Here is a 24,404-nt window from a genome sequence, read left to right on the forward strand (position 1 = left end):
AAGTGGGCCACGGTTGCTGGGCCTTGGTCAGCTGGGCTATCCGAGCGGCTAAGTATACGACGCATCAAGATGCCCGGGGTATCTTGACCCCAACATGTTGCGTCTTCTTATATATGGGAGCTGAGCTTCAAAGCTCCTTTTGTAATGAACAAGCTGTGTACCATCCTCGGTAGAGTCTGGGACATTTGTTCTATTATTAAAAAATAGTCTAAATGGACATGACATGTAGATCTAATAGAGAGCAAACTTATTTAATCATTGTGGCTGCCCTAAGCTATTCGATTTCACTTGGCTACTCATTAGCTGTTCGTCTACATTTTTTTTTATTTCGGAGAAATGCAGAGGCATTGGTTAAAAATATTGTCAATTATGGTGACGACTATTTAGATTAGGTTTTTCAAGTTATTGTTGACTGGTGCCACCATAAAAAAATACTCAAAGTTGGACAGATATAGTTTATTTTCTTTTTCCAATAAGTCAGCAGCCGGATTGTTTTAAAAATTGAATGATTTTGGTTGCTTTTTTTTTAGAGCGTTTGCATTTTAGTGAAGTGCTACCTCTCGTTGTCTCGTATGAATTTTCTTTCTTATCGATGGTCGTATAAATGGGCCAGCTAAAGCCCAATAACGAATCCCAGAAATGGCCCGAACTGAAACTAAAAAAAAAAAGAACAGAAGTCTATCCTAAATCCAGGCCCAACTTTTTCGCCATAAAAAGTTGGCCGATCTACTCCGCGCCAGTCATCGGACATCGGAGAGATACGCGCGGGCGGCGGCGCGCGCCCCCGACACGCACCGATCTCCCCGACCGCCTCCACCACTGCCACGCTACTAGTGCCCGCCTCCGTCGCCATGCCCACGCCGTGCCTCGCGCACCTCCGCCAGCTCCTCCTCTCACTCCGCTCCGCCCCTCCCCGCCCGCTGGCCCCCAACCTAGGCCACCCGCTCCCCGGGCCGCTTCACCCGTCCCTTCTCCTCCCCCGTACCATGGCTGGCGTCGCGCACGCAGGTGAGCGACGACGTGCCAGCTGAGCCCGTACCGTTAAATCTCCGTTGCTTTTTCTTGTTGGTGAATCGATGGTGCGTGTGGAGCGCAGGTCTGGCGACGGGCTCGACGGAATACGAGGAGGTGCTCGGGTGCCTCGCGTCGCTGATAACGCAGAAGGTGCGCACGGACACCGGCAACCGCGGCAACCAGTGGGAGCTCATGGCCAAGTACGTGCAGGTGAGTTAGGCCGGGGTGTTTCCGTTTGGTTCGTGTCTCGGTGTCTGCTGCTGCTGCTGTTTCTGATTGAGGTATGGTTGTGTTGTCAGATACTTGAACTGGAGGAGTCCATCGCGCAGTTGAAAGTGGTTCACGTTGCTGGGACCAAAGGAAAGGTAACCGCTGCTTCTGCTGTTGCACTGTGGGGCTAACCTTTTCTTATTTCTTATAGTTCTATATACTGCATCCGATGGATTTAGCTATGCGGTTTCAGTAACACACTTATTGGTGATCTTGCACAATCACGATTCACAACGGTAGTTGTTATGGAGTTATAACAATATCTCAGTGATCAGTGCTAGATCCAATTTGTTTCTTTTTTTTTTTCCTAGAACATGCAGATGCAGGAGAGCTGCGTATCTTTGTATGAAGAAGAATGAGGGTCTAGAACCCTTACAACACACACTCACACACCTGATATCCAATTTGTTTCTGTTTGGCCTGTGTTTCCCTACGGAACATTGGAGCCAGCATTTTACTGTGGTGTACCTAGTGCAGAGAGCTCCCGCTCTGTGCAGGGTCTGGGGAAGGGTGTCAGTGGCAAGCCTTACCCTCGCCTGTGCAATGCGAGGAGACCGCGACTCGAACCCAGGACCTTCCGGTCACAGGTGGTAAGACTCTACCGCTTGCATCAGGCCCGCCCTTCAACCAACATTTTACTGTCTTGGCACTAAAAAAAGGAGAGCACACAGGAGGAATCATGTGTCTTTAATTTCTGGGAGACCAGGGTATTTGAAATCATAATCGCAACCAGCAAAATCTATGTTGTAGAACGGTTTACTTTGGAAACTTGCATATCTGTGTAGTTTCTCTTTCCTGAGAAATGGACTGGACTGCAAGCTTTGTTTGCCAGACCAATGAAAATGAACTGAAGCTCTTTTTAGATTGTTCTAGCGCTCAATATACTGTGGAAACTCTATGCCAGTCTTGCAAAAGAAAATGTTTAACGGACGCATCTTGAAATCTATGTATCTTTTCTATCCTTTAGGGTTCAACATGCACATTTTCTGAGTCAATCCTTCGATCATGTGGTTTCCACACTGGGCTCTTCACTTCACCGCATTTGATGGATGTCCGCGAGCGATTTCGGCTTGATGGGTAATTTTCTCCGTTACCACCTTTCAACCTTTATTTTGTTTATCAGTTCGGTATGTTTAGCTTGTTCTGAAGGCATTTATAGTTGAGTTGCTTGAATTTATTTAATTCTTTCTATCATTATGTGCCTTGACACTTATTGAATATTGAATATCCTATGTTCTGATGAGTCTATAGGCTGGACATTTCGGAAGAAAAGTTTATTAGGTATTTCTGGTGGTGCTGGAACAAACTGAAGGTAACTATCCACCTGATTTTCTTTATATGGTTGGTGAAATATAAAAGAAACAACAGTGGATCTGCGACATTTTATTCTGAGTTTATGGTCTCCTTGGAAACAATCATTGACACTGTTGAAATATTTGTTGTACCATCCAGGACAGGACTGGTGATGATGTACCAATGCCAGCCTACTTTAGGTTCCTTGCACTGCTAGCATTCAAGATCTTTTCAGATGAGCAGGTTAATACTTTGCAAAACACTTTCTAGTCCACAACTTTTTTAATCATGCAGTGGGTGTAGGAAGCATATCCCAGCTTCCTTTTTTAACGGATTTTTTCCCAGCCTGAGGGAATTCGTGGATGTTGCCTAATTTTGTATGAAAATAAATTGGTTGAAAAGCATATTTTGTGTCATAGTGGAATCTAAAAGATTGCTTCCTTGATAATACTCCCTCCATCCATGTATAGTAGGCAGACCCAGTGCCGGAGGCTCCCACATGAGTGGGGTCTGGGGAAGGGAAAAACCAAGGCAAGCCTTCCCCCCGCAAAATCTGCGGAGAGGCTGCTTGGAACCCGCGACCTGGTGACTCAGTGAGACAGCTCTCACCAGTGCACCAGGCCCGCCCTTCTCATCCATGTATAGTAGGCGTATTGCCCTTCTCATCCATGTATAGTAGGCGTAACCATATTTTTATTCTGTCCTCGAATACAAGGTGGCTCTGCGCATGGCTGCATGCAGCATTTACCCTTGGACTCTTCAGCTCTCGCGCATGCAGCTGGCCGTTAGCACTAGACGTGAGCTGGAAGGAATCTACATTTGCGTAGAAGCTAAACAGAATGCATGCGGGGGCGAGCCCTAACGGCGCATGACGGGGATGGATGGGGCGGAGTTATTTGGAGCCAAAATTAAAGGAAGTCTCCTAAAAACGCACGGTAATTAAACAATTCCTTGGCCTTGGTGTTTTTGGAGTTGTGCCTACTATACGTGGACAGAGGGAGTACCTGTCATCATCTCCACTCAAACTGTTTGCAGCTAATGCTCTTGACAGATATGACACATTATTAATAATCTGCATTATAAAGTCCTTAATTATCTAATAAGTTTATTTAAGAAGCACTACTGTTTTATGTAGATGAAGCCGTCGAATGCTGCTCAAATTTTTTATCCTTTCCTAGCAGCATGCTCAAAAAATTTTCCTTGTTTTGTCCTGTTTAAGCAGGTGGATGTCGCGGTGCTCGAGGTTGGTTTGGGAGGGAAGTATGATGCAACGAATGTGGTGTGTAGTATGCTTACTATTATTTTCTACTCAAATAACAATACGTGGTAATAGAAAGTGTTCATGATTTATACTATTATAGTCTATAGTCACCATTCACCAAACAAAAAGGAAGCTTGTTGACTAGCAAGACTTATGTTGATATACCATCTTGACTTTCTGATTGAAATGCTGAACCTTACAACTATATTTTGTATTCAAAAAGTTTGGACTGAGATCTCTGTGCAAGCTAAATAATCAGTGATGCTGTAGTTGGCTCATATAGCCATCTAGGTTCAGTTGCACTGTGCATAATCTGTTTGAAGTTCACACTTAGGCCCCGTTTAGATGCGGAAATTTTTGGCTTTTGGCTACTGTAGCACTTTCGTTTGTATTTGGCACAAATTGTCCAATTATGGACTATTTAGGCTTAAAAGATTCGTCTCGTCAATTAGGGGCAAACTGTGCAATTAGTTATTCTTTTTACCTATATTTAATGCTCCATGCATGTGCCGCAAGATTTGATGTGACGGGGAATTTTGAAAAATTTTGGATTTTGGGTGGGATCTAAACAGGGCCTTAGTGCATGTGAAAATCATTGACAATAGCTTGACTTGAACAAATGCTGAGGAGCATAGCTGATTTGTGAACACTTGCAGGTCAGAGCACCTGTCGTTTGTGGAGTATCATCCCTTGGGTATGATCATATGGAAATTCTTGGTTAGTTATGAAACTGAAAGATGAAATAGCATCCTTAGTAGATTTGTTTTACACAGCCAATGCTTGTTCCCAATAAGCAGGAAACACACTTGGACAAATTGCTGGAGAGAAGGCTGGGATTCTTAAGGTGTTTTGCTAGCTTTGCCTGGATATTCATCAGCTGACCTACTGTAGCTAAAACTGATTTTTTTTCTTCATATATGGCCTTTTTCCTCAATACAGAAAGGAGTTTCGGCGTATACAGTTCCACAGCCAGAAGAGGCAATGTATGTACTGATGCAGCGAGCTTCTGAGTTGGGTGTATGTTACATTTGATGTCGCAGTCCTTTTTAGTTGTCACCATGTCTTGCATGTTATGGACTGGGGCATTGGCCTGGAGCCATGGTTTCAGCAGTTCAAGGACAAGAAATAGGTGCTCATTCATCAGCGCAACAAACTAGCTATGTGGCTGGCAACAGTGTGAAGGTTAGATTAGTATGGATTGGTTTGTTAGATAAGATCCTTGAGTTGAATCTGTTAGCTATGCTTGTTAGGACTTGGGAGCCATCCTATAAAAGGAAGGCAATACGACAAGCTCTAAGGATAAGCAAGAAGAGCCCTAGAAAGCAGTCAGAGCCTCTAGAGGGAGGGTGACTAGCTGGTTCTTCCTGCTATCCCAGAGCCTCCAGTGGGAGGTGAAGACTCTGGTGAAGCAGTTGGAAGAACTGCGACACAAATAGTAGCAATACAAAGATGCAGTTGGAGAAGTGGTCCATGGCTCCATACCACTGTGAGCGCAGTCAATGCCATGGCCTAAGGCAGACAAAGGCAGTGGCAATACTGGTGGTGAAGATGACACTGATGCCACTGTTGAAGGAGGCATGGGTGCAGCAAGCAAGGTTGTTGGCGAGTGACAAAGGAAAACCTTTCTCAGTGGTTACCGACGGTTCTTCCTACTATCCCTAGATCTGCCTTTCTTTTATAGGCTGGCTCCTAATAAACATAGCTAAGAAATACAACTAAATGACCTTAACTAACAAACTGATCAATACTAATCTAATCTTCACATGTTTCCTTGGCAGACCACACGGCTAATTTGTTGTGTGATGTGCAGCTGTTGCTTGGCCTTGAACTGCTGAACCCATGGCTCTAGGCCAATGCCTAGTCCATAACGCTGCCTTTATTAATTTGTCCATTAACATGACTATAATTACGATCAGCTTTTGATATAACCAACTGAAATTCTCTAAAGGTTTCTCTTCAAGTAGTCCAGCCTTTGGACCCACAGAAATTAGAGGATCAACCTCTTGGACTCCATGGTGAACACCAATACATGAATGCAGGTCTTGCAGTTGCATTGGCTAATACCTGGCTTGAGAGGCAAGGCCATTTGAACAGAATACATGTCAAACATTCTGTAAGTACTCCAAATATGTATGTATTTATTTCCCTTCAAGATATATTAGCGGCAGTTGTCATTCTACCACTGAATGCAGGGCACCTTGCCAGATCAGTTCATCAAAGGGCTGTCAAGTGCTTGTCTGCAAGGTCGAGCACAGATTGTTCCAGATCCACAAGTGAACTCAGAAAACGATAAGGATCGTGATTCTTCATTGGTTTTCTATTTGGATGGGGCACATAGTCCGGAAAGCATGGAAATCTGTGCAAGATGGTTTGCCCACGTTACAAATAAGGATGGAATGCAGACAGGTTCTTTGGAGCAGCCTCATACTGACAGGGATTCTAGGAAGGTATGCGTTACAGTGGCAGTTTTCGTGTCGAATCACATCTCTCTCTCTCTCTTGCACATACCATTTTTCTTCACTTATTATATATTATTATGCATCCTCATTTGGATTTTTTATTTTTTTTTATATTTGCAGTTTCTCCTTTTCAATTGCATGACTGTAAGAGATCCTCAGAGATTGCTCCCACGTAGATACATGTGCTCAAAATGGTACAACAATCAAATTCTTTATTTCTGTTTGAAGATCTTGAACCATATAATATTTCCTTCCGTAGTTACTCACATGTAATGATGTCTGGAGAAAATACAAGATTCTCCTATAACCAATGCTGATATGCATATCATGTAGAAATTGTCCTTTGTTCCAATGAGTGGCTAGTTAACCAGCTGGTTAAGTATTGTATGAACTAGCTGCCATACTCTGTATTTGCTTGCTCTTCAAGATCAATGTACTTGTATGAATGCTCCTGTTGGTCTTATAATATTAGTAACCATTTTTCTCAGGGCTCCACTTTGAGCAGGCCTTATTTGTGCCAAACCAATCACAGTACAACAAGCTTGGTTCCCTTGCATCACCACCTTCAGAGCGTGAACAAATTGATCTGTCATGGCAGTTGTCACTCCAAAAGGTGTGGGAAAACCTGCCTCATGGCAATAAAGGTTGTTCCAAATTTCATTGTGAAATTCTGTTTAGTTGTCAGCATGTGTTTTGTTATTGAAACATTGAGTTGAAGATGATATATGGACTTTGTGGGAATGCTGCAGGTCTAAATGATGCAAACTCTAGCAGAACTAGCTCAGTTTTTGAATCTCTTCCGTTGGCAATTAAATGGCTAAGGGAAACTGCTCAACAAAACCAATCGATTCAATTTCAGGTGAAAGCATATGCTACAATCTCTATAGAGTTCTCTCAAATGTTCCACAGCACTTAGACATCCTATCATGTGCATCTAGAGTGTTCGGTCCATTATTCCCTCAGTACAAGGTTATTTCATGGACTTGCAGAATTGAGTGCCAGTGTATCACATTTTCTGCAGTAACCGTCACTGATTCATGTACCTCTTCATTAATATTGTCATGTATTGTGTGTTATCCTGTTAATCTGATTGCTGGTGTACGACTCTGCGTACATATTTATGTTTTCTTGCTTTTCTTTTGTTGCGTTTTCCATTACTTTGAATATCTAACATCTTTGTTAAATTTGTTTTGGTTTCATGTTCCTTCCATTCTATTCCATGGTATAGCTATTTTTTACATTCTACATTTCTCTAGCAACTGCTTTCCTACTTACTGATACATTTGCATTTCCACACTGAGCCAGGTCTTAGCTGCTGGCTCCCTGCACCTTGTTGGCGATGTATTGAGATTGCTCAAGAAGTAACTTCATTTGGAATGGCACATTGTTCAGATTGAAATGGCTGCCTGTGGACCACTATGGCACTAACTTAAGGTTATCGAAATTTGTGAGTGGGATAACACAATATATCAACTTGGTTAGAAGACTGGAAGAAATTGAAAGGCATTTTGATTTCAGTTCCGATCAACTGTAAAATTGTTGTATTTCATCGTTTTTTTAAGTTCCTGTCTCCCTGCCTTTTTTGGCATTATGTGCCACTACATGCTCAGTCCAGAAGAATGTAACCAAATTTTTAGAATGTACAAACAGTGAATTTTATTATACCAATCATATCATTTATTTATACTCCTCTAGAAAATCAGTATTTATAAATCATCTATTCTATAAATGTTTGTTGTGGTAATTGCAGATGTATTTTTCGGCAGCATTCCCCGTTGGAGAGTAGCTGTCGACATCAGTGGTTGTCCTGGGTTTCCCTGAGTACTTTGCATAGAAGCAGAACTGGAACTGACATGGTACAAATTTTTTTGCAGAATGAATTCTTCAGAGTGAAACCAGATTAAAACAAAAAAAAGAAGGTCCTGAACCAGAACCAGAGAAGAGGTAGGTACATATGTATCCTATGTCTTACCATTTCCCCCGCTTTCCTCCAGTTGAGATAATTCTATTCCTATCATTCAACGAGCTAGTTTCTGTTCTTGTTCTTTGATGCTCTATATAAGCTTATTTGTCATTCTATCCTCTGAAATTCAATTCATTTTCATGACCATACTTCTCAAAAAGGCCAATTGCATTTTCTTTACAATTAGCTATAGTATGATGAAAATATATTTTTTAATCGCCTGTGTTTCTGGTGCACTAAGAATAACATTGGTCGACAGCTAACACTGGGTTTTAGTTTTTCCATTGCTTCTGCAGATGTCTCGGACTATTTGTGGCCATTAGGGACACTATGTATGGTTCCATCACTTTGTGTAGGATAAGAGGAAAAACAAAAATTAAAGCCATGGAAGGAGAAGTGAGCAAAGCTAGCGTTACGACGTGGCACTTTTATTCTCATACACCTCTGACCTTTTCATTTGACTGGGAGTCTAACGCCCTAACCACTTCAATTTATTCCTCTTTTCTCGTGCAAAAGGATTCAGGCACTGTATTTTAAAGCCTTCTGTCACTCCTTGTGCCCACCCTCTCTTTGGCTTTCTTCTGCATCTATCAGGTTGCAGATTGAGAGCCAAAACCAAGTTATCTTGATACAACTAGATAGAATGTTTGTGCCAGTCAACACTTGTTAGCAGCTAAGCAATATATATTTGTTAGGCACCACCACTGAGATATCAAGATGACGTTCCCTGGTACGCAGGATAAGTGCAAAGCGCTTGTGACAAAAATGTCCATTTCATTGCTGTACGGGAGTACTTGTGTGTGGAAATGTAGCTATCAAGGCAGCGGAAAGCAACACTACCTCTCAAACTTTTGCTAAATACAAATCCAAGTGAAGTTAGTAACGGAAATGCATGGCCACTCACATGCGAGCTCTACCATATCTGGCGATTAAACTTCTGTACCTTGGCTGAACTTTCTAGTTATTTTCCTTCTCTCCAAGAGTTTATCTTGCTCGTCTGAACTCTGAGGGCATGTTTGGAATACTGGAAAGGAGGCAGATGACCATCCCCTGTTCGTTTGGGTTTATTTGGCTTATTTTCAGTCAATGAACAGTATTTTTCTCTCATACTAAATCAGTTAACAGTACTTTCAGTCATGGCTTATAAGCCAAGCACGACCAGCGAACAGGCTGCATGTGGATGAGCTCTACCAACGCTCTGGAGTCCCTCCCTCGTCTTGGCATCTGCTGTCCTGGATCCTTTATTCGTTCGTGCCAATGTTAGATCAACGGGAGCCAAAAGAAAAAGTACAAGAGTCGCAGAATGTGTACGACAAGACGACGCAAATTCGCTGGAAGGAACTCTGCCCCGGGTGCAGTGGCGGAGCCAGAAATTTGTAGCTGGGTATGCCACATATAAAAAAATCAAAGCAAACATGCAATTATAATGGACAATAAGTAGCATTTGATGTTCCCTAAAAAAAATGTCGCATTTGGCGTGGATGTGGAAGTTTTTTTTTTTTTTTTTTTTTTTTTTGCCTTTGCAGCTTTCTTCCGCAATGTAAATATGCTAACACCCTTCTTCTTCTACGTTACAAGAATACAATCAAAAAATTAGAAAAAGGAATCTTCAATAGTTCAAATTCATACACTGAAGAATGGATCTGGGATGTTCTCCTTGTAACACCTCGGTGTTACGATCTCGTTTAGCGCCGCGTTAGGCCTAATAAAATTTACCGAAACAATTCTGTCGGATTTTAAAATTTTAAATTATGTTTAAAATATCCGCTAGCGATTCTAACCATTAAATAGTGAATGGCTTGTTCTCCATTAAATAGTGAATGGCTTGTTCTGTTGGATTGAGCACAAAAACAATTTTTGTTACGAAATAAAAATTAGACGTTAATCGGGTTAGAAACTTAAAACGAAATAGAAATAAAAATGCGAGTGTCGCTGGCCACTCGTCCCACCTGTCTCGCGGGTACGACGGTGTCGTTTTCCCTGCTCTGCATCGATTACCCGAGTTACTCGCGTCGCGCCACGCTGTCCCTGATCTGACATTGTTTATCTGTGTCTGTTATCTCATCGCGTTGCCGGCCGCGTCACTGTGGCAGTTGACCACGCGGAGCGTGCAGGAACGCAATTATGGAGCTGTCTGCGCCGACCGAACATACTCAGGCCCTCACCTTTTTCTTCTGTGCTTCTCTGTCGCTGTCTACCTTCATTTTCTATAATTCTCCTACGATCGGGCCGTCCGTGCTGCTGCAGGTACTTTTCTTCCTTGCTTCTTCGCCTACCCACTGCGTTTGGAGTTTGGGCGTCCGCTCCCTCGTCTGTAAACCCACACTCAGTCGTACCATAGCAGCAGCGCTGCCTTCGAGCGTCTTCATCCTGCCTCCAGCGCCACCGCACGCCAGTCGCCGGCGTGTGGACAACCACGGCCATGCCTTCCCCGGCTCCCCCGTGTTCTTGCCGCCGTCGTTGCGCCTCCTCGAGCCGCCACCCCGCGCGTGGCCGTACCTCGCCTCGCTCCTCCGTGCTGCCGTGGCGGATTCCACCATCGCCACCGTGCGCACGAGTGCACTCCACCGCATCGTCCGAGCCCGTGCGTGACTTCGCTGCTCCGCGCGTTCCTCGGCCCGCAGTGTCTCTCCGTGGCCGCTGCAGCGCCGTGGCACGCCGGAGTCGCCGTGTGCGTGGTCGGCCATTGCCAGTACCAACGCCCCTGCTCGCTCTCCTCGCCATCATTGAGCGCCCGGCCGAGCCGTAGCCACCTCGCCCTGGAGTTCTGTTCGGTTTTCCTTTGCGAAGACCCGCGCGTCTCGCACGGCACCCCTTTCCCTTCCCCTCTGCCTCGGTCTGCCACCATGACCGGGTGCCCATGCCCCGCTGCCTTTTCAGCGCGCGAGCACGCCGTTCCTCCATCTCCCATGCCGTGTCGGTGCCTTGACACAACGCAACTCCTCCTTGCCGCGAGCACCAGCGCCTCCTTCTTCCTTTGCCCACGCAGCGCGCGCCCCTCGGCCCCAACCACGCTAGACCGCTCCATCTCGCAGCCACACTTTCCTTTTTCCTCTGCTGGCCATACGCTGAGCCACCGCGGCACCTGTTGCCCTGCCGGAACCCGCGCCGTTTCACGCCGAGCCCCTGCGCGCCCATGCCGAACGCGGTCGCGTCCTCGCTGCCGTGCTAGCAACACCGGTTCCCCTCCCCGCTCCTCGACCACCGCCGTCGGGCCGCGATGCCGCATCCGGCTGGAGCACCTCTGCCTCTGCTCGCTATCGAAGGAAGGAGACAAGGTGAGGAAGGGGTATAAATCCAAGCAAAAACGTTATACGGGGTTTTTACTGCAATAATACATGGCACGTTGAACAGTACGCTGGACCTAGAATTGATTAGTGAAAAGCGTAGGGGCCATTTCGCGTATATGTCGTGCCTTGCCTTGCGCCTGGGCCGTTCACCGCGATTGGGCCGCTACTTGCGCTGGGCCGGCCGATTTGGCCGACGCGCTGGGCCACGCGTGTCCCGCCGGCCTGGTGCCACCTCCGCTGGGCCACTCGCGCCAGGGCGCGCCTGAGGGCCGAGCTAGGATGTTCGACCTGTTTCTGTTATAGGTTTTTCGGTTATTTTGTTAAATCAGTGCTCTTCAAAAATTGGAAATAAGGTGTAGCAAAATTATAAAAATGCCAAATCAATTCCGTTGAGTTTTTAAAATCACGGTCTATCCGATAGGGTATTTTGTGCGCCTAGGTTTCGTATGTTTTTAGGGTTGCCCTAATTATTTTAAAAATGCTTAATAGGGTTAAAGGAGAACTTGTAGGAATTTCCGTGGGAAATTGTTAATAGTGTTGACTCTAAAAATTTGACAGTAAACTACTAATATTATAATCTACCCACTGTAAATTTTGTAGCTCAACAATAATTAGTTTGCTAGGTAGCTAATGATGCTCTATTTCGAATAACAATTAAATCGATAGATAGGAATAAAGAAACACTGTTGTTTTATATAACTAAAAGAATTGTTGAGAAATAACACCTTATCCGACAACGGGTATATGTAGCCTAAGTGCGGTCATCGTTAGAACTAGCTCGTTCACTTGAGAGACGTAGAGCGTATTTATATGAGTCACGATTGCAGTCAGTTGATCATACCCTTGCAATTCATTACATCGCATATCATTATAGGGACGTCGATGGATCACGGAGTCGTCGGGAGTGGCTAGAGAAAAGGTGCTTTTGGAGATCATGTCGCCATGATCGAAAACTAACTTCTGATTATATTTTTCCCAGGCAAGCCCCGGTGCATAACCCCTACTTTCTGTAGTTTAAATTATATTGTGCATTAAGTTTTAAGGAGTTGAATGAAACCCACTTGCATATATATCTTTATCCTATGAGTCTTACTAGTATGACATGATCGTGTAGATTGCTATGCTACAGGACTCCGGTAGAAGTCGAGTGATTGCCTGTCACTCGCGAGATATAGGAAATATGTTACTATATGATTATCACTTGCAATATATAAATTGGTGGAAAGGAAAATGGTGACCGGGCAGGAATGTGGTTTGGGTATTGGTGGGTGTAAGAAGTTGTGTCGCCGCGGAGGCGGGTCATAGCTTGGTTACACCGTGTTTCCCTGTCTGGTCGGTTAAGGACCGATCATTGCATATGACTCTAGGCAGGTCACAGACTTATTATCCCGAGCACATACTTGTGTATGGGCGCTTGGAAAGCTTGTTGCTCTCTTGTCGCGGATCCGGCTCTTTCCGGACCGACTGTCAGGGTTTTGTTTTGGTGGAGGAGGTCCTTGCGCCGCACTGAGTCCGGGACTCAGGGGCGGGGGCTTAGAGTCCCAGTTTGGACGGGGACCTGGACACCCGGGACAGGAGAGTGATGGGTTGGTCCTGCTTGTGCCTGGGGTACAAGCGGGGCGTGTGTTTTCGGGGTACCCAGCTGGGGGCATTGATTCGCGAATCGCCGGGTTATCCGGTACGGCTTGTCTACGGTTTAGCATCGTAGTAAGAACTGAAAGATGAAAGATGGAAGATGGACAAAGGAAATCTGATTGCTTACCACTTGCTTGAAAGTAGCACATGTGCTTACATAGAATGGTTAGTTAATGAACCAATGCGGCTATTATTAAAAATAAAAAATAAGGACGCACGCTTAGTAATGCTTTCTGCAAATGCAACCCATAAACCAGAGCCTTGCATATCCTTGGAGTCTTTTCTTTCCTCCTGTCGGGTAAGTCTTGCTGAGTACAATTGAGTACTCAGGGTTTTATTCCCCCTGTTGCAGGTGACAGGTAGATGCTAAAGCTGACTCTTATGTGTGGATTCCTCCTGGTGGGCTCAGCGAGGATTCCTTTACGCTGTGATCGTAGTTATTATTTATGACTCTCACCAAATACTTTTATAAATGGAAGTTTAATAATCTGTTGTCGTAGTTTATATATCAATACTTCATCCTGTCATTAATAGAGGTTTATTTCCGCTATAACTCTGATCACATATTTATATTCCGCTATTCAAGTAAATTGTTTATAACTCTGATAATATGATTTCATTCCGCTGTCATATTAATAAATATTATACTCTGATGTTGTATTAAAAGTGATGTAAGAAATGGTTACGAATGATGTAAGCTTTATTCTCTCATTTGTGATCCTGATGGCAAAAATGTGGATTTTTGGGTTCTCCCCTAGGGTGTGCCCGACGGAATCGAGTAATTTAGCGTTCTCCCTCGAGTGCTTAGTGTCTAATGGAAGACAAGCACTCCTGTGAGGCATTAAATTAGGCGGTTCTGCCACACTCCTCACCTTGCTTCAAACCGCTGAGTGGGAGGGCGGAGGGCCGGGACACGGACGCACGGAGGGGTGTTGCATAAGGGGCGACGCCGCCGCCTCCTCCTGGCCACCGGTGGCCGGCTTCGTCGCGCTGGGAGGAGGCAGCAAGGAAAGGGGCAGGGCCACAGGGGGGCGGCCGGAGTGGGGGAGGTGCTGGCTGTGGGTTGCCGGCCTGTCGCGGTGGTGGCTGGCACCTGGCAGGTGGTGGCTGAACGCCAACCGGTCGGCTTGGCCACGCGCGACGGTGCGGTTTTGCCTCGAGCGTGCGAGAGCGATGGAGAGTCGGGGAGCTAGATAGGTAGACAGCGAGTCAGATGGGTTTCTGCATTTCTGGGCTTCGTTTCTTGGTGGTCTGCCAGAAATAATTGGTGAAATCAGGCTTACGGGCTATCTTTGCAACATATAACGTGAAGTACCAAGTCACAAATCTTGGGTATTCTAAGAAATATAGGGGCATACCCTTGCCGGCACCCATGCTCGGATGTAAAAAGCTCCCGTATCCAATGTCACTGCTCCATCCCGTATCCTCTAGCGTGCGGCAGCGGCAGCCCACGGCGGACCAAAAAAGGCCCCTCCTCGCATCTCCACTCCTCCCCCATCCTCCCCCTCCTCCACCCTACCCTACCTCGAGCATCTCCGCTGGATTGGCCAACCGGCGAGCCACATCTGGGCCCCTAGGGCTAGATCCGCCCTCCCCCTCACTGCAACACCTCGGGTGTTTAAATACTAAAACCTGCCATGTCATCATATGCATTGCACATCATTTTGGTGTTAGTGAAAATTTTTATATGCCTACACTAAAACAAGTTTACCTTTATGTATATGTGTTGACTTGTATGGTTTGAATCAAGTTTAAAATCTTTGTATTGCTTTGGAATTTCCGAAAACCCTGATTTTCAGTATTTAAATTCTACCCTGAAAACCTAATTCAAAATCTAAGCACATTTTAGGGTTGAGCCTAAAAGCAAAAGTGTAGAGCTTGTCAAGTTGTACAAAGTTTGTTTTTGGAGTTTTCAAAGTTGTTATATAAATTTTGAAGTAATTTGAAAAGGCGAAATGTACTTAAAGTGTCCCCTTTTAATTTTAAACTTGCATTTCAAAATGTAGACATAATTTGGGTATGGGTATTAAAGCAAAGTTGTAGAACTTTGAATTTGGAACAACTTTTATTTTTGGAGATTTTTGAGTTACTATATAAATTTGGGAGTAATTTGGGAAATTAGGCGAGTGGCAATTCTGTAATTTTAGTGAACAGTACCCCCATGGGCGACACCTCACCGCCGGCGACCTTCTTCTGGTTTCCAGGCGCGCTCGTGGCCATCTTTGGCTTCACGCTGGCATGAGCAGGCTGCTGCGTGTCATCTCCTTGCTTCCTGGCCGCTCTATAAAGCTTGTGCCGTCGCCGTTCTTCTATTTTCTTCTCCTCTGCTTTTCCCGTTGCCACCGTGCTGCTCCGGCGAGCTCGCACCGTCGCCATAGCGAATACCAGCCTCGGCACAGCCTGTCTCAGCTCCGCCTGTGAGTTGTGAACCCAGCCGAACCGCCCTTGTAGCTTGACTTCGCCGGGAAGCGTCGCTCGTTGCTTTTCTTCCTCACGGCCGGCAGCGTCACCGGTGATCCTGCTTCACTGTGGCCGTAGCTCTACGGTTAGCCTCTGCCCTTGCGAAGTGTTGCTCCATCTTCTCCATGTTGCCGTGATGCTTTGTGCCTTGTTGCTTGACCATTTTGTCCATCGCAGCCACCGGAGCACCATCGCCGACGTTGTTCGCACCGCCATGATTGCTGTGACTGACGACGAGCTTCTCCGTTGCTCCTCCAGTCCATTTTTCTGCTCGAGCGTGTTTGGGGTGAGCTCCTGGTGCTTCCTGGGCCTTTTATTTAACCGCTACCGGCTTGGTTTCGCCAGCGTAGCGCAGCCGCCATGGCCGGCGTCAGGCTTGTACCCCGCTGTAATTAGTCTAGCTAGTATAGTCAATCGATGCGTTGTGATGTGGGGAGTGTGTTGGTACCCTCGCCGTTGATCTCACCGGCGGCGAGAAATCACCGGTCAAAGCATGGTCGTTGCTGTTGAGCGCGGGAGGACGACGCTGACATGTGGGACCCCGTTGTCAGTGACCGTTATTTGAAAATGGATTTTTTCTATTTTGCAGAATTGAATGAATAGTGCTATGATTTGTTATTTTTGTATAGAATTAATTAGAGCTCCAAAAATTATGAAAATTTTTGTGTGACCTCTCTGTGATGTAAGCTATTTAGGAAAAATATTAAATGTTGATTTTCAGTACATTTTGAATGTGATAAAAATTGCTCTAATTAATTAATAAATGAGCTTCCATGATTTTTCTAGACTTTATTATTTATCCAAAAATGATGAAAATTGTTTTGCCACTTAGTTATCATGTGATAAGCCTTCATAAAAATTTTGAGCTCATTTGGAGAAAGTTGATTTATTTCATATCTTTTAATTAAATAATTAATTCATAAAAGCAAATAGTAAACCTTAATAATTTAGGTTTTGTTTGAATTTTGGATTGAGTGATGACCTTGGGTCATTAGTATAAAATAATTCTTGGTACTTAAAGTATGTGTGTGAATTTGCAAAATGGTTTAAGTAGTTGTTGGCTTGTAACTGTACCGCGAAGGAAAGTTGTATTCAAGTTATTAATTTTTGCATCCATCATCAAGCATCATGTTTTATATCTCGCATCATATTAAACATGGCATTGTTACTATGTATAGTGAATGAAAGCGAGAACGTGGTAGTGAATCAGGTTGAGGAGGAAGTTAATCCGTCTGTTGAGGTCGGGTTTGATAATTATGGAACATCTTCAGAACCTAACTTTTTCGTCAACCAAGGCAAGCCCCGGATACATTTAAACCTACCTTGTGTTTTACAAATTATATCACTTTTGCTTTTCAATATTGCATTAAGTGATTAGGAGTTGAGTGAAAACCTAATTGGTGCATTACCAACCTTGTTTTCAATATCAACCTGGTTACCCGTTTCGATTCGAGAATTGCTTAGTTATGCTTAGTCATGCTTAGACAAATAAACGTTGGGTGATTACCTGTCACCTGTGAGAATTACATGGGATTTTGATATGACTGGTTATTTATGTGATCATGGGATATGAGCATGTGAAGTAATAAATCTAGACTGGGCGGATTCGGTGTATGGGAGCCACAAGACATGGAGCTCTTGCGAGCGGGTTCTTTCCGCCTGTGTCGATTAAGACACGTTCGTTGTTGAATTGTATGAGGTGAGACTTTGTAGTACCGATCACATACTCCGGTAAGCCTTAACTTGGCTATTCTATTACGAGAATGGCTACTCGTGCACTAGGAATGGAGAGATGGCGAGAATAACATGTACCCACGTGGCAATGGGCTGGATTGGTGGAGTACTGTATTTTCGGGTGGCACGGACCCGTTCTTGTTTTAGAGGATCTAAGGACAGGTTGGTATATGTAGGTCAGGGACCTGCATATGTCATGTGGTTGGGAATCCCCAGCTAGGTTATAATCGGTTTGAATCGTCGTTGCTCCTCGGTTATGGAGACTCAACTCACTGTTCATCATCGTAGTTAATAACTGAAACTTGAGGAAGTTTTGAGAAAGATTTTAATATGAGGTTTCATGATCTCAGTACGGGTCATGTCAGCCTTATATATAATTGATATGGAGATACAAATGTTGAAAGAAAGAATCTTGTTAGAAAGCTTTTACGCAAAAGAACCTTGTTTATTGTTAAAGCCATACCTTGAATCCCTGAGCCTGCATATCTAAGTCTTATCCGTTTTTGTTTCGGTTAAGTCTTGTTGAGTATTTTTGTACTCAAGGTTCGTTAACCCTTGTTGTAGGTGAGCCTCATGAGCAGGTCTGTTTTGGATCGTGCTGCATGACTGTTGTTCCGATTCATGATGATAAGTGAATGTGTGACCCTTGGGCAGGGTACTTATATTGTGTGTTTGTATTATGTTACTAATGCCACTCCACTACTATGGTTTGTAATAATTATCGAACTTAGTTTGTAAGGTTTGAAACAACTGGTTTGTAAACTAAGTTATCGTAAGACTTCCGCTATTTTACTCTGATGTAGATATTTGAATAAATGTTGTAATACTGCAATGACTCTGTAATGAGACCCTGCTCGGAAATCGTGGATGATTCGGGATCCCCCGTGGATACCCGACAGTCTTCTTAAGTTACCGGAAACATATGCATAGTTGTTAGAGGTCATTGGACAGTGACAGGTTCATGTGAGCCCTATAATTTAGGAGGTTCTACCACACTCACCGGATTTGCCCTGTGCGGCGGAGGCGCGCGTGTGGTTCTGGCCACCCTGTTGCTGGGCGGCGTTGGCCTGCTGGTGGACGTCTGACTTGCGGAGACCGGTGCCGTGGCTGCCTCCCGTAGCGGGCCTGCTGCAGGGCGGGCGGCCGGCGCCCCAGCCATCTCTGGTTGGGGCACTGTGGCCTTTGTGCACGCCGGCTGGCGGCCGGCGGTGGGTGGTCGATTTGGGAGCCTGCGTCAACATGCGTCGGCGTGGTGGAGATCAGGCGAAACGACCTCGGCTCACCGGGCGACGGTCGGAGTCGCTGATCGCTGCTCACCGGCCTGGAGTCACTTGGCACGACGGCGCCCCCATCCCCGACCCACATTGTTAACTGTTATGCTTGGGTATCTACTCTGCCCGGCTTCTTGCTCTGGGCTGGCGGCGGTGGCGCAGTCTATGTTATTTTCCTTCCTGAAGGCATCGTCGAAGCTTGTCCTCACGGTTCGGGTCACCGGGGCAGGTTTCTGGATGAAAAATCCTCGTTTGCTTCTGTCAACGGTGATGGCGTCAGCGGATGTAAGTACCCTTCTTAAAGGCGTCGTTGGAGTGCTCCTGCTGCCGTGCTTCTGCTCCTGCTTCCCTGGAGTTGCTCCTTGCTGTGCTAAGTCTGTGCTTCATGCTACCCTTCACTTCGGTTTGTCCAGTAGTTGGTTGGTGTTGCCGCCGTCATTTTCTTCTCTGTAACGGATGCTTTGCCGCTATTGCTATTCTTGGACGGATGCTTTGCCGTCATGTTGCTCGGGCGGTTGCCTTGCCGCTGGTGTCGCTTCGGTCTCCCCTCTCAGGCATATGCTTTGCTACCGTGAGCGTGATGGCCCCCATCCGTGGATGCTTTGCCGCGTTGATGGTCGTCGTCTCAGGCAGATGCTTTGCCGCTAAGCTGCAGTTCTGGAGGATGTTTTGCCGCCGTGGTCTCTTCTCTAGCGGATGCTTTGCCGCTGTTATCGTGCTGGCGCCCTTGGCGGATGCTTTGCCGCCGAGGTTGAAGCTTGCCTCGTCGCCTCTGCGGTCTTCATTACACTATTGGCTACCGATGTGTCTCTCTTCCTGTATTAGGCTTAGTCGGTTTGGGTTTTGAGGTGGAGGATCTCCCCCCTCGTGTTTTCTTGCTGTTCGCTTGTGCCTGAGGGATTTTGTTGCTAATCTAGGGATTACTTGGATTTTGTTGGTAATCCAGGGATTACTTGCGAGTCCTATGTATCGCCCTTAAAACATTTAGTTACCTTTCTTCTTATAGAAAAACGGGCTGAATACCCGATGGCGAAAAAAAAACTGCTCCATCCCGGTCACGCGGCCATCGTGCTAAGCAAGGAGAGACGTATGGCCAAGAGAGGAACAACCAGGCACAACAGAATCGCATCAATGAAAAAAAAAGAAGAAATCATCGCCTAACTGTTTGTCGCTTTACAGTGCTGTTGTCATCCGTGAAAAATGGGGGACAGACACTGTTGCTGTCGCCCTTTTGGATGGGTGGACAGGACAGCGGTGGCTGTGGGGACTGCTGTTAGGCAAATCCAAGATTAGGCTGGACCAGCAGGAAACTGCCTCGCGCCAACTCCCCGTACGTTCCAGACTTCCAGCTAAAAAAACACGGGCATGGAGAAGTTTTTTTTTTTTTTTTTTTTTTTTGAGCCTGGATTTCTAACGTGCGAGAGATGAACAGGCTAGACCGCCAAAAGGACTAGACAAGCAACGTGCGAGTCCCAGAATCAGTAGTAACTTTCAGGCGGACGAATTCGAACTCGGGTTGCACACGCAGCTGCCTCTGCCTGCCTCCATTGACCTGATCAAAGTCATTTTTTTTATTATTTTCCAGGCGCGCCCGTCATCCTCCCTCTCTCCCCTAATCAGGATCCCCCGCGTCAAATTACCGCCACACAAACCGCACGCAGTCCTCTGGGTTGAGTCCTGGACACGTCACCTAATCCTCACAGACAGGCGGGGCCGGACTGTAACACTCCCGGTGTTACGAGCTTGCTCAACACCGAGATTGAGGCCCAAGAGGGATTAACCAAACAAGTTTTTGGATTTTAAAAATTTATAACGCACATGAAATGATAAGCGAATCCTATGTGACTCACTTTTGTGGACTCAAATAAATATCCAAGTTAACTTACTTAGTGCGTAAAAGTGCTAATAAAAATCCTAACGAGACAAAATAGGATAAGTCGTCTTAATTGTTTGGCACGAAAAATAATTTATATAAACAAAAATAAAAATATAACTTGTGTGTAGTACTTAAGTAAAGATGATGATAAAGTGGTGTAGTTGAAAATGCAACTTTATTTTTTTAAAACAAATATTGTTAACTAGTGTTCTTGTGAGCTCAAAAATCAAATCTGAAACTAAAAATCAGCCTTTTCGTTGAATTGGCAAGAATTTAAACTTATGTTTAAAATGCTATTTTTGGCGAATTATATTGAGCAAAATAGTTAAATAGTGCTTAAGTATTTTGTTCCTATAATTTAGTATAAAGTATGGGCTATCGCATGTAGTATTTCTTGGTTGAAGTTACTAAGGTATAGACCTCTTAAAATTTGTGGCAACAAGTGTTCATGGATGTTAAGTCTAAATTGAACCCTTGTCTTTTCTAAGTCAGAAAAGAGTGTTGGACAATGCTGTTTTGATATTTGAATTCTAACAAATTTCTTAAACACTAGTTTCATGTTTTGGTACGGTTGGTTGCCTCTAAGCGAGTACTTGGGCATGATATAGGTTGTAGTGGTGTTGGGCGGCACGTTATTCTCGTAAAAATTTCCCAAACTTCCTTAGAACGTGCTACGAGACGTTGTCGTGATGCCGTCGTCGCTTGTTCCCCGCTATCGCCGCGTGCGCGCGCCACCTTGAACACTGAGCCACGCGAGGAGTTGAGGCGAGGCTACGGCCATCGTTACCAGGACAACGTGGCAGTCGCTCCGCCCTCCAATTCATCTACCGTGCTGAGCCGTGTGTCTTGGTCGCAGCCGCCCTCTCATGCGCACGCGCTCTCGTCCATGCACCTTACCTACCGATGCGCCGCTGCTATGTCGGGTGGCGTGATCCTGGCCGCTCATTCCATCTACCTCTGCTGCCATGACTGCGCGTACCACCCCGCCTACGTGATAGGGAGGAGAGGACGGGTTGTGTATGTCGGTAGTGCCACGCCAGCACGTGGCCGGAGTTGCTGTCGCATGCGAGGCACCACGCTCTCCGCCCCTTCAATTCGCCTAGCTCAAGACTTCTCAGTCCAATTCCTCGCACCAGTGAGTGACATAGGTAGTCGGGTAGACGCCCGGTGCCCCTCAAGCCTGGCCGGTCACTACCCATTGGTAAATTGGCATTTTTGCTCGCCGCTGGTCAGGTGCGCCACCGAACCGGTAGGTTGGGAGGGTCTCTCCCACTTCACGGATGCGTTGGCAGTACTCGTGGTATGTCACTGGTGTTCACGCACCACTTTTTCTCCCCCTCTGTCCTCCTCTCTCGTCGGAACGATCGCACCGCCACTGTGGATCGCCGCTCGCCACTGTAGCTCGCACTAGCGTGCCTCCGAGCCCCTGACCGCCACCCATCTTGGCGCATTTAGCCATTGATGGTGACCGACCCGCTAAATGGGTCTGCGCAGGCCCCTGGAGGCGGCGTGGACGCCTAGTGCCGCCGTTCGCAGCGCCGCCGTGCATGGGGTGGTCGGGGGTGCGTGCGGGAAATTTGTAAAAGTCTAGGGGGTTAAGTTAATTCGCCAGAGAGATGAATAAATAGTATTAGGGCTTAGGCGTAGTTTGGAAAAAGTTTGAGGGCACGTTTGCTAAAGTGCCAGCACGCGGGCTCCCCGTCGTGGGCTGTCTTGCGCGTGGGCCACGCCCCGCACTGGGCCACTGGGTTGCCAGGCTGAATTGATAGCTGCCGCCCTTTTTCCTTTTCTAAGCATTTTCTAAATTAGTTTCTAAGGCAAACTTGTAAATTCAAAATAAATTTGTGTAGTTGACCAAAAAATGTGAAATCAATTTTGTTCAGTTCCTAAAATCATGATTTATCTGCTAGTATATTTTGTTCGCATGGTTTCATAGCATTTCCAAGAGTAATCTAATTAATTGGAAGCACTTAATATTGTTAAAACATCAACTTGTAGGAATTATTATGAGGAATTGGTAGTAGTGTTGGCTTTGGAATTTTTATAGAAAATTCCTAACATTATTAGATGCTCACTGTAATTTTTGTAGCTCCATAATAATTAATTTGCTAAGGTAGCTAAATGAGCCCTAGTTCGAATATATAAATTTAATCAATAAGAAGCCGAAACTCCTTGGGATTTTAGAACCAAAACATTTTTTAGAAATAAAGCCTTACTTGATGGCATGGATATGTAGACTAGTAGTCTAGTACGTTAGTCATTAGAGCTAGCTCATTAGCTTGCGAGACGTAATCGTATTCTTAGAGTTGCGGTTGTCGTTGGTTAATTACGTTTTCTGCGTTGCGTTTACGTATATCATAATAGGTACAACGATGGATCGTGGAGTCGACCAGAAAAGCAGAAAAGATGGAGCCTTGGTGATCGTGTCGCCCCGATGGAATGCTAATCCTTGGTTATATCTTGCCTAGGCAAGCCCCGGTGCATAACCCCTATTATTCTACACTTTATTTTATGCTTGTGCATTAAGTTTTAAGGAGTTGAATGAAAACCACTTGCATATATATATCCTTATCCTATGAGTCCTACTAGTATGTTAGGATCGTGTAGATTGCTATGCTAAAGGATTTCGGTAGAAGTCGAGTGATTACCTGTCACTCGCAAGAGATAGGAAAGATATTATTGTTCTTATTATCCTATAACTATCACATGGAATATATATAGATGATAATTGGAGATCGGACGGGACTGTGCTTTGGATTTGGATTTGGGCTTGGTTAGATGAAAGTGCATCTAGCCCCTTAATGGGGTTTGGATGATTGAATGACAACATGATTAAAGATCTAACATTTTCTCTAAGTGTGAAAGAGGAAATTGGTTATCTCACAGATGCTTAATGAAGCCAAAATGATGTGTTGATGTATAAGCAATTTAGTTCAAGCACAAGACAATAATGCAAATGGAATTCATGCAAAGGCTTAATTATGGTGGGATATCAATGATTGATGATGTTGTATGGAATTTATTGTATGATTCAACACAAGGTGTGACTTGATGGCTTGAGATGGTGAAGATAGCAGGGAAAGGCTTCGAGGTACTAAGCAAGGGTGAAGGGCAAGTGACAGCTTGACGGGCGAATAACCTAGCTAGGGTGAAGAAGGAAGTACTTGCATTTAGTTGAGATACTAATCAAGCTATGATGGTCATATTGATGTGGATGATCAAATCTATATTGGACAAAGTGTTGGAAGTGACTTGATGCATTTGGAGTTATTCATATTTGATGAATGGAATCAAGTCACGTGCTCAAGATGGCTATGCTCAAGTGAAAAGATCAATATCACATGTTGGCACCCTCACTTGATGAAGATTGAAAGAGACGACATCAATTCGAAAGAGATCAACTCAAGTGGTATAAATTCATTTTTCCTTTGATCTTGAGTTTAATAGTTATGCTGTACTATTAAGAGGGATGCATCATGTTGATAGATGATTATTCATAAGTGCTCATGCCAACCCATGTGAGTTTTGAGTGTTTGAGAGACAAAAAAGCTAACTTGTTTTTTGCTAGTCTAGCAACTGGACGTGTTCGGTATTTGCCCAGCCATGGTAAAATTCTTGGTGTTCTTGGATTGGTTCGTTGGGAGTTCTGATGTGAGTTGGGAGTTTCGATGGTCGGGAGTTTCAGCAATTGTTGGGAGTTTCGATGTCTCGCGCTTAACTGACTTTGAGAGTTGACTGCCTGGTCACACGGACGTGTTCGGTATGATACCGGACATGTCCGGTATAGTAGGCCAGAGCCCAACGGCTAGTTTTCAAACGAGCCGAGGTCGGGAGTTCTGACTTGAGTTGGTCGGGAGTTTCAGCAGTCAAAAGTCCCA

The 24,404-nt window shown here is 45.2% G+C and overlaps 1 pseudogene; it reads left to right on the forward strand.

Annotated features, from left to right (window-relative positions):
• The first annotated feature begins 757 nt into the window (after window positions 1–757).
• On the forward strand, window positions 758–8,384 carry LOC136486558 (folylpolyglutamate synthase-like; annotated as a pseudogene).
• Window positions 8,385–24,404: the final 16,020 nt, after the last annotated feature.

Source organism: Miscanthus floridulus, chromosome 1 (genome assembly GCF_019320115.1).
Source record: "Miscanthus floridulus cultivar M001 chromosome 1, ASM1932011v1, whole genome shotgun sequence".
Lineage (NCBI taxonomy): Eukaryota > Viridiplantae > Streptophyta > Magnoliopsida > Poales > Poaceae > Miscanthus > Miscanthus floridulus.